Below are 10,749 nucleotides of genomic sequence, written 5' to 3'. Positions count from 1 at the left end.
AAAAGACCGCGGCGGCCATTCTGGCTTTCCCGCTGGGCCGGCGGGCGACTACCAGAAGGCCGCCCGCCGGCCCAGCGGGAAACCCCCCTCAACAATGAAGCCGGCTCCAAATGGAGCCGGCAGAGTTGTAGGGGTGCGACGGGTGCAGTGGCACCCGTCGCGATTTTCAGTGTCTGCAAAGCAGACACTGAAAATCATTATGGGGCCCCGTTAGGGGGCCCCACGACACCCGTTCCCGCCATCCTGTTCTTGGCGGTAAAAACCGCCAGGAACAGGATGGCGGGAAGGGGGTCGGAATCCCTATGGCGGTGCTGCAAGCAGTGCCGCCATGGAGGATTCCCTGGGATAGGGGTAAACCGGCGGGAAACCGCCGGTTGCCCTTTTCTGACAGCGGCTTTACCGCCGCGGTCAGAATGGCCCAGGAAGCACCGCCAGCCTGTTGGCGGTGCTTCCGCGGTCCCCGGCCCTGGCGGTCATGGACCGCCAGGGTCGGAATGACCCCCTTTGTCTTGCTTCAAAAAGGACTCAGTGGTCTTCCTGAATGCAACAGGATAAAAGAGCTTCCCTGCATCAACTTTCACAAAAATCCCTAGCCTGGAGTATGCCAAGTGGACTTGCAAAGATTTAGCCAGGTGCATTGTGGGAATTGTAGTCCCAACAACCCAAGGAGCAACTCGGAGATTCTGGATCCTTGGACTGGGATTGTGGATCACTTTTTCTGCATTAAGAAACACTTCTGGAAGTAAGTAAAAAGTGTTATATTGAAGGCGGCTGGAACTCTTGACTGTGACCTGGTCCAGTGCAACTTTACATCTAAGTGCTATTGGCTTCAAAGTGATAGTAACTTTTAATATTTAAAAATTCATATCTCTGGTTCTCTATATTTGGTTTTTGTTGTTTTGCTGTCATTTTAAAGATTAAGATATCTAATATTTTTCTAAATTTGTGTGTGATTTGTATTGTGTGTTGTGTATTGCTTATTTACTGTACTGGTGTACTTAAATGCTTGACATACCTGTCTCCTGAGTTAAGCCTGAATGCTTGCTGTCAGCTACCACGGGGTTGAGCCGGGGGCTTCTTGGGGGACCTTGACTGGGCACAACCCTGTGTTGGGGTGTACTGCCAGTGGTAGGAGTGTACTGGCCTCTACCAGTACCTAGCCTCTAACCCCCTTGGTACCATAACCATCTCCGCTAGGTTGCGCCTGATTCAGGTGTAATGTTTACCCTGAGCCTATCTCACCCGGCCAGACTACACCATGAGATCTTCTCCCTGACCCCATTAGCCTCCGCTGCTCTGACCCCCCGCAGATCGTTATCACATGGTATGGTCATGCCCGTGATCCAACAATGCTGGACGGCTGTGACCAGGGAACTCTTGGAGGTGGTGGCTGGGTAGGAGAGCTCTCCCCTCTGAGTCTACTGCTTGGGGGTCTGGGAGGATCTGGTGGTCTAAGGCAGATAAAGCATTCCTGGGCATGGCCACCATGGTGGCGGTGTGACAATAACACAGTGGCGGAAGGGAGTAGACTGGTGTGCCCAACAAGAAAAGCCTGTATTCGAGGCAAAGCGCACATGTATATGGGTGAGGTAGTTGGGTCGTCTGGATAACATTTTGTGCTTAGGAGCCCTGATCCCCTCTCAACCATTTGCCTTGAGGTGACATGTGGTGTTACCTGGCCGTATTGTGTTCTAATAGATTGTACCTTATCCTGCCTTCTGTGTGGTTGGCATTGCTGTGAAAACTCAATAAAATTGCTAATAAAAAAAAAAAAAAATCTACTACCCGCATCATGTCTCAGCAACCTTCTCTCTGCCACCCTAAACCTACCAGTTTCACCCAGACCTCTGCGCTGCCTCAAAACCTCTAGTCCAGAAAGATTGTCTCTGCCACCCTAAAGATACCACTGGCACCGATACTTCCCGGTGGGGTCTCAAAACTCTGGTCCAGCAACCATCTCTGTGCCACCCGAAGCCTACCAGCCCCACACAGACCTCCATGCCCCTGGTCCAGGAGCCTGCTGTGTGCCACCCTAAGCCTAAAAGCCCCACACAGACCTCCATGCCTCTGACCCAGCAGCCTGCGCTGTGCCACCCTAAGTCTACCAGCCCCACACAGACCTCCTTGCCTCTGGTACAGAAGCCTGGTCTGTGCCACCCTCACACAGACCTCCCTGCCTCTATCCCAGAAGCCTGGCATGTGCCACCCTCACACAGACCTCCCTGCCTCTGTCCCAGAAGCCTGGCATGTGCCACCCTCACACAGACCTCCCTGCCTCTATCCCAGAAGCCTGGCATGTGCCACCCTCACACAGACCTCCCTGTCTCTATCCCAGAAGCCTGCTCTGTGCCACCCTAAGCCTACCAGCCCCACACAGAGCTCCATGCCTCTGGTACAGAAGGCTGCGCTGTGCCACCCTAAGCGTACCAGCTCCACACAGACCTCCCTGCGTGGTCTCCATGTCTCTGGCCCAGCAGCCTGCTCTGTGCCACCCTAAGCCTACCAGCCTCACCCAGACCTTCATGCCTCTGGTACAGAAGCCTGGTCTGTGCCACCCTCACACAGACCTCCCTGCCTCTATCCCAGAAGCCTGGTCTGTGCCACCCTCACACAGACCTCCCTGCCTCTATCCCAGAAGCCTGGTCTGTGCCACCCTCACACTGACCTCCCTGCCTCTATCCCAGAAGCCTGGCATGTGCCAGCCTCACACAGACCCCCCTGCGCAGCCTCCACCCCTCGGGTCCCTCCAGGGGAGCTCCCGCGCCGCTGAGCGGCTCTCCATCAGTCCTCTATTTCAGGCTGTTCTAAAGACGCAGCTTCCCACCCAGATGTGTCCCCTCGGCGATGCTACGTGCAACAGGTGAGTGTTTCGCTCGTTCTGCGACCCGTTTGGCACTCATTCACCGTCCCCCGCCCCCCACTAACCATGAAGCACTTGCCCAAATGTTGCTGCGGCTTCACAGCAGGCAGCAGACAGGGCAGGCAGTCATTGCTCATGGCACCTCCGTGCCAGCCTGATGCCAAGGTTGGGCTAGGCTGGCACACTGGAATTGGAATCTAGTTAAACAGCCGAGCGGCGCTTAGAAGCCTTTAAGGATAAACGAGGCTGGAACGCGGAGAGCCCGCGCCAGGAGTCAAACCCTGGGATCTGTGCCTTGGGCCATCTCAGGTGCGGTACTCCTCGCGCGCAGGTGCGGTGGGACCGCTGTGGCACTCACTGGAGAGGCCTTCAGGGAGGATCTCAGTGGAGCAGAGGAGAGGGATCAGTCCCCGGGAGAGGCCTATGGGAGCAGCAGCTGTGAGTGCAGTCAGCCACTGGGGCCCCACTGCACCGCGGAGGCTGCGGGGGCTATTGTTACGCCACTGCTTTCCCATAGGCATGTTCCCTAAAGCTTCAGCCCGTAGGATATCTCTATTCTGCCCAACAGGTCCGCTACCTGAAGCCGCCCACTGAGGGTCGCGGGACCTCACTGGAGTTTGATGGATGACTGATGTGCACAAGGTGACGGTGCTCATTACCTGGACTACTCACCGTATCTAGAGCTCTGCCAGCCTGGGGGTAACCCTGTGGTGGTTTCCCCTCAAAGCCATTGTCAGTTTGTTGGGCGGCTTTCATGCGGGTACTCAGCAAACTTTTATGTTTTTCAAAAACAAATTTCCAAAGCTAGGGTTTCTTTTTGAAAAGCAATAAATGAGTCTGAGAACCGGAACGTTTTCTCCCTTGCCATGTGGGTCATGTTTGTTATTGTCAGGTTGGCACCACAGACATGTCCGGACTACCCTGCACAGGAAAAAGGTAACTGAAACCGGCTAGGCACGTGAACTGATGTACTTAACTGAAGGTCTAGACTCTCCTGCCATGCCCTCATTGTAAGAGGTTTCCACAGAGCGAGCGGGCACCCCCGGTAGAAACATGGCAGCCCCCCTGCTGTAACTAGGAGCAGACCCCCAGCCTAGGGAACAGGTGCCCGGCCATGTTTGGGTGGAGGACCCTGTCTGCCAAACTCTACATGAGACCCTCTGTCCCTTCTCTCTGACGCTTCAGCCTGTAAAGGTCCTGTAACTCGAGGGATAGCTCCGATGTCTCAGGCCATCCTTGTTATATGAGACTGTGGCTATGATACTTTTGTCCTGTGGGTGGTGTCTGGGCTCCCCAAGGCTAGGACTGTGGTGTCTCGCTATTCTGCTGAATAGCCCTGCTCTTTAGGGGGGTGGGCGCGAAGGGTGTGTTACCTAGGGCACAGCTTGGCTGTGGGGTGGGCAGACCGGCTCACACCCACAGGCCCATTCCCCCCCCGCCCCTGGAGCCCGGCTAGGCCGTCAGCACACAGCATCTTCAGGGGACCCGAGGATGTCACTGGCATCGAGCTCGCGCGGTTATTGAACCCACCTGGTGAGTGCACTGCCAACCGAGCCCAGGGCATCCTTCCCCAGGGCGCCCCTTGCAGGACTTGGTGCCAGTTCTGTTCAGAAGTGGGTAGATTGCCATGCCTCGTGATGGGCACATCCTGGGGGTCTGACATCACCACAGTGTCTCACTCATCAGGGGCATAGGAGGCGCAGTCATTCACTGCTGCAAGGAACCTGTCGGGCCAAAGGTCTCTGGTTCGAGCCCCGTGTGTCGCCCATGTTTATCTTGGAGTGTTTGTAAGAAGGGTCGAGGTTCCCTGGAGCTGTGAGTTGTTCCTCCTCCTTCAGTGAGTAACTTTGTGTGCAGTGTGTCTGGGTGTGTTTGAGGCACCACGATGTGAAATGTAGTGTCATAAAACCATACACTGTGGTGTATGTGGGTGGGAGGTGTCCGTAGCTTCAGGGCTGCACACACCGTACACTCAGGACTGAAAGTACCAAAATAATTGAGAGGTTTCTTGAAAATCCTCACTCGAGTTTCAGAGAAAATAAAAAAACGACCTAAATAGTGTAGGGTTTGAGAGATCTATGGCCAGCCTGGGAGACGCCCTGCGACCCCAGAGGGCTGGCGGCCAACCTCCCTCCCCACCCTGTGGGCGGCAGACAGGGGGCCTGGCAGTAGCCAACCTCCCTCCCCACCCCGTGGGCGGCAGACAGGGGGCCTGGCAGACAGGGGGCTGGCAGCAGCCAACCTCCCGTCCCCACCCCGTGGGCGGCAGACAGGGGGCCTGGCAGCGGCCAACCTCCCTCCCCACCCCGTGGGCGGCAGACAGGGGGCCTGGCAGCAGCCAACCTCCCTCCCCACCCCGTGGGCGGCAGACAGGGGGCCTTGCAGACAGGGGGCTGGCAGCAGCCAACCTCCCTCCCCACCCGTGGGCGGCAGACAGGGGGCTGGCAGCAGCCAACCTCCCGTCCCCACCCCGTGGGCGGCAGACAGGGGGCTGGCAGCAGCCAACCTCCCGTCCCCACCCGTGGGCGGCAGACAGGGGGCCTTGCAGCGGCCAACCTCCCTCCCCACCCCGTGGGCGGCAGACAGGGGGCCTGGCAGCAGCCAACCTCCCTCCCCACCCCGTGGGCGGCAGACAGGGGGCCTGGCAGCAGCCAACCTCCCTCCCCACCCCGTGGGCGGCAGACAGGGGGCCTTGCAGACAGGGGGCTGGCAGCAGCTAACCTCCCTCCCCACCCGTGGGCGGCAGACAGGGGGCCTTGCAGCAGCTAACCTCCGTCCCCACCCGTGGGCGGCAGACAGGGGGCTGGCAGCGGCCAACCTCCCTCCCCACCCGTGGGCGGCAGACAGGGGGCCTGGCAGCGGCCAACCTCCCTCCCCACCCCGTGGGCGGCAGACAGGGGGCCTGGCAGCGGCCAACCTCCCTCCCCACCCCGTGGGCGGCAGACAGGGGGCCTTGCAGCGGCCAACCTCCCTCCCCACCCCGTGGGCGGCAGACAGGGGGCCTTGCAGTAGCCAACCTCCCGTCCCCACCCGTGGGCGGCAGACAGGGGGCCTTGCAGCGGCCAACCTCCCTCCCCACCCCGTGGGCGGCAGACAGGGGGCTGGCAGCGGCCAACCTCCCTCCCCACCCCATGGGCGGCAGACAGGGGGCTGGCAGCAGCCAACCTCCCTCCCCACCCCGTGGGCGGCAGACAGGGGGCCTTGCAGACAGGGGGCTGGCAGCAGCTAACCTCCCTCCCCACCCGTGGGCGGCAGACAGGGGGCCTTGCAGCAGCTAACCTCCGTCCCCACCCGTGGGCGGCAGACAGGGGGCTGGCAGCGGCCAACCTCCCTCCCCACCCGTGGGCGGCAGACAGGGGGCCTGGCAGCGGCCAACCTCCCTCCCCACCCCGTGGGCGGAAGACAGGGGGCCTGGCAGCGGCCAACCTCCCTCCCCACCCCGTGGGCGGCAGACAGGGGGCCTGGCAGCGGCCAACCTCCCTCCCCACCCCGTGGGCGGCAGACAGGGGGCCTGGCAGCAGCCAACCTCCCTCCCCACCCCGTGGGCGGCAGACAGGGGGCCTTGCAGACAGGGGGCTGGCAGCAGCCAACCTCCCTCCCCACCCGTGGGCGGCAGACAGGGGGCTGGCAGCAGCCAACCTCCCGTCCCCACCCCGTGGGCGGCAGACAGGGGGCCTGGCAGCGGCCAACCTCCCTCCCCACCCCGTGGGCGGCAGACAGGGGGCCTGGCAGCAGCCAACCTCCCTCCCCACCCCGTGGGCGGCAGACAGGGGGCCTGGCAGCAGCCAACCTCCCTCCCCACCCCGTGGGCGGCAGACAGGGGGCCTTGCAGACAGGGGGCTGGCAGCAGCTAACCTCCCTCCCCACCCGTGGGCGGCAGACAGGGGGCCTTGCAGCAGCTAACCTCCGTCCCCACCCGTGGGCGGCAGACAGGGGGCTGGCAGCGGCCAACCTCCCTCCCCACCCGTGGGCGGCAGACAGGGGGCCTGGCAGCGGCCAACCTCCCTCCCCACCCCGTGGGCGGCAGACAGGGGGCCTGGCAGCGGCCAACCTCCCTCCCCACCCCGTGGGCGGCAGACAGGGGGCCTTGCAGCGGCCAACCTCCCTCCCCACCCCGTGGGCGGCAGACAGGGGGCCTTGCAGTAGCCAACCTCCCGTCCCCACCCGTGGGCGGCAGACAGGGGGCCTTGCAGCGGCCAACCTCCCTCCCCACCCCGTGGGCGGCAGACAGGGGGCTGGCAGCGGCCAACCTCCCTCCCCACCCCATGGGCGGCAGACAGGGGGCTGGCAGCAGCCAACCTCCCTCCCCACCCCGTGGGCGGCAGACAGGGGGCCTTGCAGACAGGGGGCTGGCAGCAGCTAACCTCCCTCCCCACCCGTGGGCGGCAGACAGGGGGCCTTGCAGCAGCTAACCTCCGTCCCCACCCGTGGGCGGCAGACAGGGGGCTGGCAGCGGCCAACCTCCCTCCCCACCCGTGGGCGGCAGACAGGGGGCCTGGCAGCGGCCAACCTCCCTCCCCACCCCGTGGGCGGCAGACAGGGGGCCTGGCAGCGGCCAACCTCCCTCCCCACCCCGTGGGCGGCAGACAGGGGGCCTTGCAGCGGCCAACCTCCCTCCCCACCCCGTGGGCGGCAGACAGGGGGCCTGGCAGCGGCCAACCTCCCTCCCCACCCCGTGGGCGGCAGACAGGGGGCTGGCAGCAGCCAACCTCCCGTCCCCACCCGTGGGCGGCAGACAGGGGGCTGGCAGCAGCCAACCTCCCTCCACACCCCGTGGGCGGCAGACAGGGGGCCTTGCAGTAGCCAACCTCCCTCCCCACCCCGTGGGCGGCAGACAGGGGGCCTGGCAGCGGCCAACCTCCCTCCCCACCCCGTGGGCGGCAGACAGGGGGCTGGCAGCAGCCAACCTCCCGTCCCCACCCGTGGGCGGCAGACAGGGGGCTGGCAGCAGCCAACCTCCCTCCACACCCCGTGGGCGGCAGACAGGGGGCCTGGCAGCGGCCAACCTCCCGTCCCCACCCGTGGGCGGCAGACAGGGGGCTGGCAGCGGCCAACCTCCCTCCCCACCCGTGGGCGGCAGACAGGGGGCCTGGCAGCGGCCAACCTCCCTCCCCACCCGTGGGCGGCAGACAGGGGGCCTGGCAGCAGCCAACCTCCCTCCCCACCCCGTGGGTGGCAGACAGGGGGCCTGGCAGCGGCCAACCTCCCTCCCAACCCCGTGGGCGGCAGACAGGGGGCCTGGCAGCGGCCAACCTCCCTCCCCACCCCGTGGGCGGCAGACAGGGGGCCTTGCAGTAGCCAACCTCCCTCCCCAACCCGTGGGCGGCAGACAGGGGGCCTGGCAGCGGCCAACCTCCCTCCCCACCCCGTGGGCGGCAGACAGGGGGCTGGCAGCAGCCAACCTCCCGTCCCCACCCGTGGGCGGCAGACAGGGGGCTGGCAGCAGCCAACCTCCCTCCACACCCCGTGGGCGGCAGACAGGGGGCCTGGCAGCGGCCAACCTCCCGTCCCCACCCGTGGGCGGCAGACAGGGGGCTGGCAGCGGCCAACCTCCCTCCCCACCCGTGGGCGGCAGACAGGGGGCCTGGCAGCGGCCAACCTCCCTCCCCACCCGTGGGCGGCAGACAGGGGGCCTGGCAGCAGCCAACCTCCCTCCCCACCCCGTGGGTGGCAGACAGGGGGCCTGGCAGCGGCCAACCTCCCTCCCCACCCCGTGGGCGGCAGACAGGGGGCCTGGCAGCGGCCAACCTCCCTCCCCACCCCGTGGGCGGCAGACAGGGGGCCTTGCAGTAGCCAACCTCCCTCCCCAACCCGTGGGCGGCTGACAGGGGGCCTGGCAGCGGCCAACCTCCCTCCCCACCCCGTGGGCGGCAGACAGGGGGCCTGGCAGCGGCCAACCTCCCTCCCCACCCCGTGGGCGGCAGACAGGGGGCTGGCAGCAGCCAACCTCCCGTCCCCACCCGTGGGCGGCAGACAGGGGGCTGGCAGCAGCCAACCTCCCTCCACACCCCGTGGGCGGCAGACAGGGGGCTGGCAGCGGCGGGGCGAGTGCCCACCGAAGCCAAAGGGCCAGCCCTCACCGAACAAGCCTGGTTCAATGGCCCAATCAGACAGGGGCGCTTGGAGCTGGCGCAGCCAAAGGTCCCCGACATGGTCGCCATTGCCCCCGGAGAAGCTGAGCTGGGGATAAAGGGGGGGGGCTGGCTCTGATGATGAAGCCACTGACGGAGTGATGGAGACTGCACAGGTAAACTGCACCAGTAACGCATAAGGGCGAGCGGCAGGCCCTCAGAGAGGAAAGAGTTGCCCTAACAATGGTCCTTGGGGTGCCTGACAGCTGGGACACAGGGGGGCAACAGAGAGGGCCAGAAGGGATAGTCGCAAAGCAGGCAGGGCACTTGTGGCCTTGGATGTCACACATGGAATCCCCGAGGCTCCTAGAGGCAGGGCCTCATCGACTGGAGAAAGCCTGGCTGCTATGCAGATGATGGGGTTCACATTTGCAACGCAGGGATGAACATCTTCTTCCTTGACATACTGGGGACAACAGAGCTCTTAGGTTTCTCCTAGGCCTGGGGGGTCTGTTGGAGGTTGGTAAACTGTGGCCAGCGTGGCGGGAGTCACAAGGTTCAACAATAAATATCTGCACACAAGGATGTGAAAGGACAATTGCTCCAACAAGGTCCTTGGGATGACTCATGGCTGGGACACACACTGGTCCCAACAAGGTCCCTGGGATGCATCACAACAGGGACACACACTGGCCCAACAAGGTCCTTGGGATGCCTCACAACAGAGACACACACTGGTCCCAACAAGGTCCTTGGGATGCCTCACAACAGGGACACACACTGGGCCCAACAAGGTCCTTGGGATGACTCATGGCTGGGACACACACTGGCCCCAACAAGGTCCTTGGGATGCCCCACAACAGGGACACGCACTGGCCCAACAAGGTCCTTGGGATGCCTCACAACAGAGACGCACACTGGCCCCAACAAGGTCCTTGGGATGACTCATGGCTGGGACACACACTGGCCCCAACACGGTCCTTGGGATGACTCATGGCTGGGACACACACTGGCCCCAACAAGGTCCTTGGGATGCCCCACAACAGGGACACGCACTGGCCCAACAAGGTCCTTGGGATGCCTCACAACAGAGACGCACACTGGCCCCAACAAGGTCCTTGGGATGACTCATGGCTGGGACACACACTGGCCCCAACAAGGTCCTTGGGATGCCTCACAACAGGGACACACACTGGCCCCAACAAGGTCCCTGGGATGCCTCAGGGAAGAGACACACAATGGCTCAAACAAGGTCCTTAGGATACCTCACAACAGGGGCACACACTGATTCCAACAAGGTCCTTGGGATGCCTCACAACAGGGACACACACTGCCCCAACAAGGTCCTTGGGATGCCTCAGGGAAGAGACACACATTGGCCCCAACCAGGTCCTTGGGATGCCTCAGGGCAGGCACACACAATGGCCCCAACAATGTTTTTGGGATGCCTCACAGCATGTACACACAATGGCCTCAACAAGGTCCTTGGGATGACTTATAGGAGGGACACACAATGGCATAACAGGGTCCTTCGGATGACCCAGGGCAGGGACACCCAGTGGCCCCAACAAGGTGCTTAGGATGCTTCATGGCTGGGACACACACTGGCATGAAGAAGGCCCTTGGGATGACTCACAGCAGGACACAAACTGGCATGACAAGGTCTTTGGGATCCCTCAGGGCAGAGACACACTGGCCCCAACAAGGCCCTTGGGATGCCTCCCGTGAGGGACACACAGTGGCTTGAACAATGTCCCTGGGATGCCTCAGGGCAGAGATACACGCTGGCCTCAACAAGGCCCTTGGGATGACTCATGG

Source organism: Pleurodeles waltl, chromosome 6, assembly GCF_031143425.1.
Source record: "Pleurodeles waltl isolate 20211129_DDA chromosome 6, aPleWal1.hap1.20221129, whole genome shotgun sequence".
Lineage (NCBI taxonomy): Eukaryota > Metazoa > Chordata > Amphibia > Caudata > Salamandridae > Pleurodeles > Pleurodeles waltl.
The sequence above is the reverse complement of the archived record's forward strand: the minus strand, read 5'-3'. Positions refer to the sequence as shown.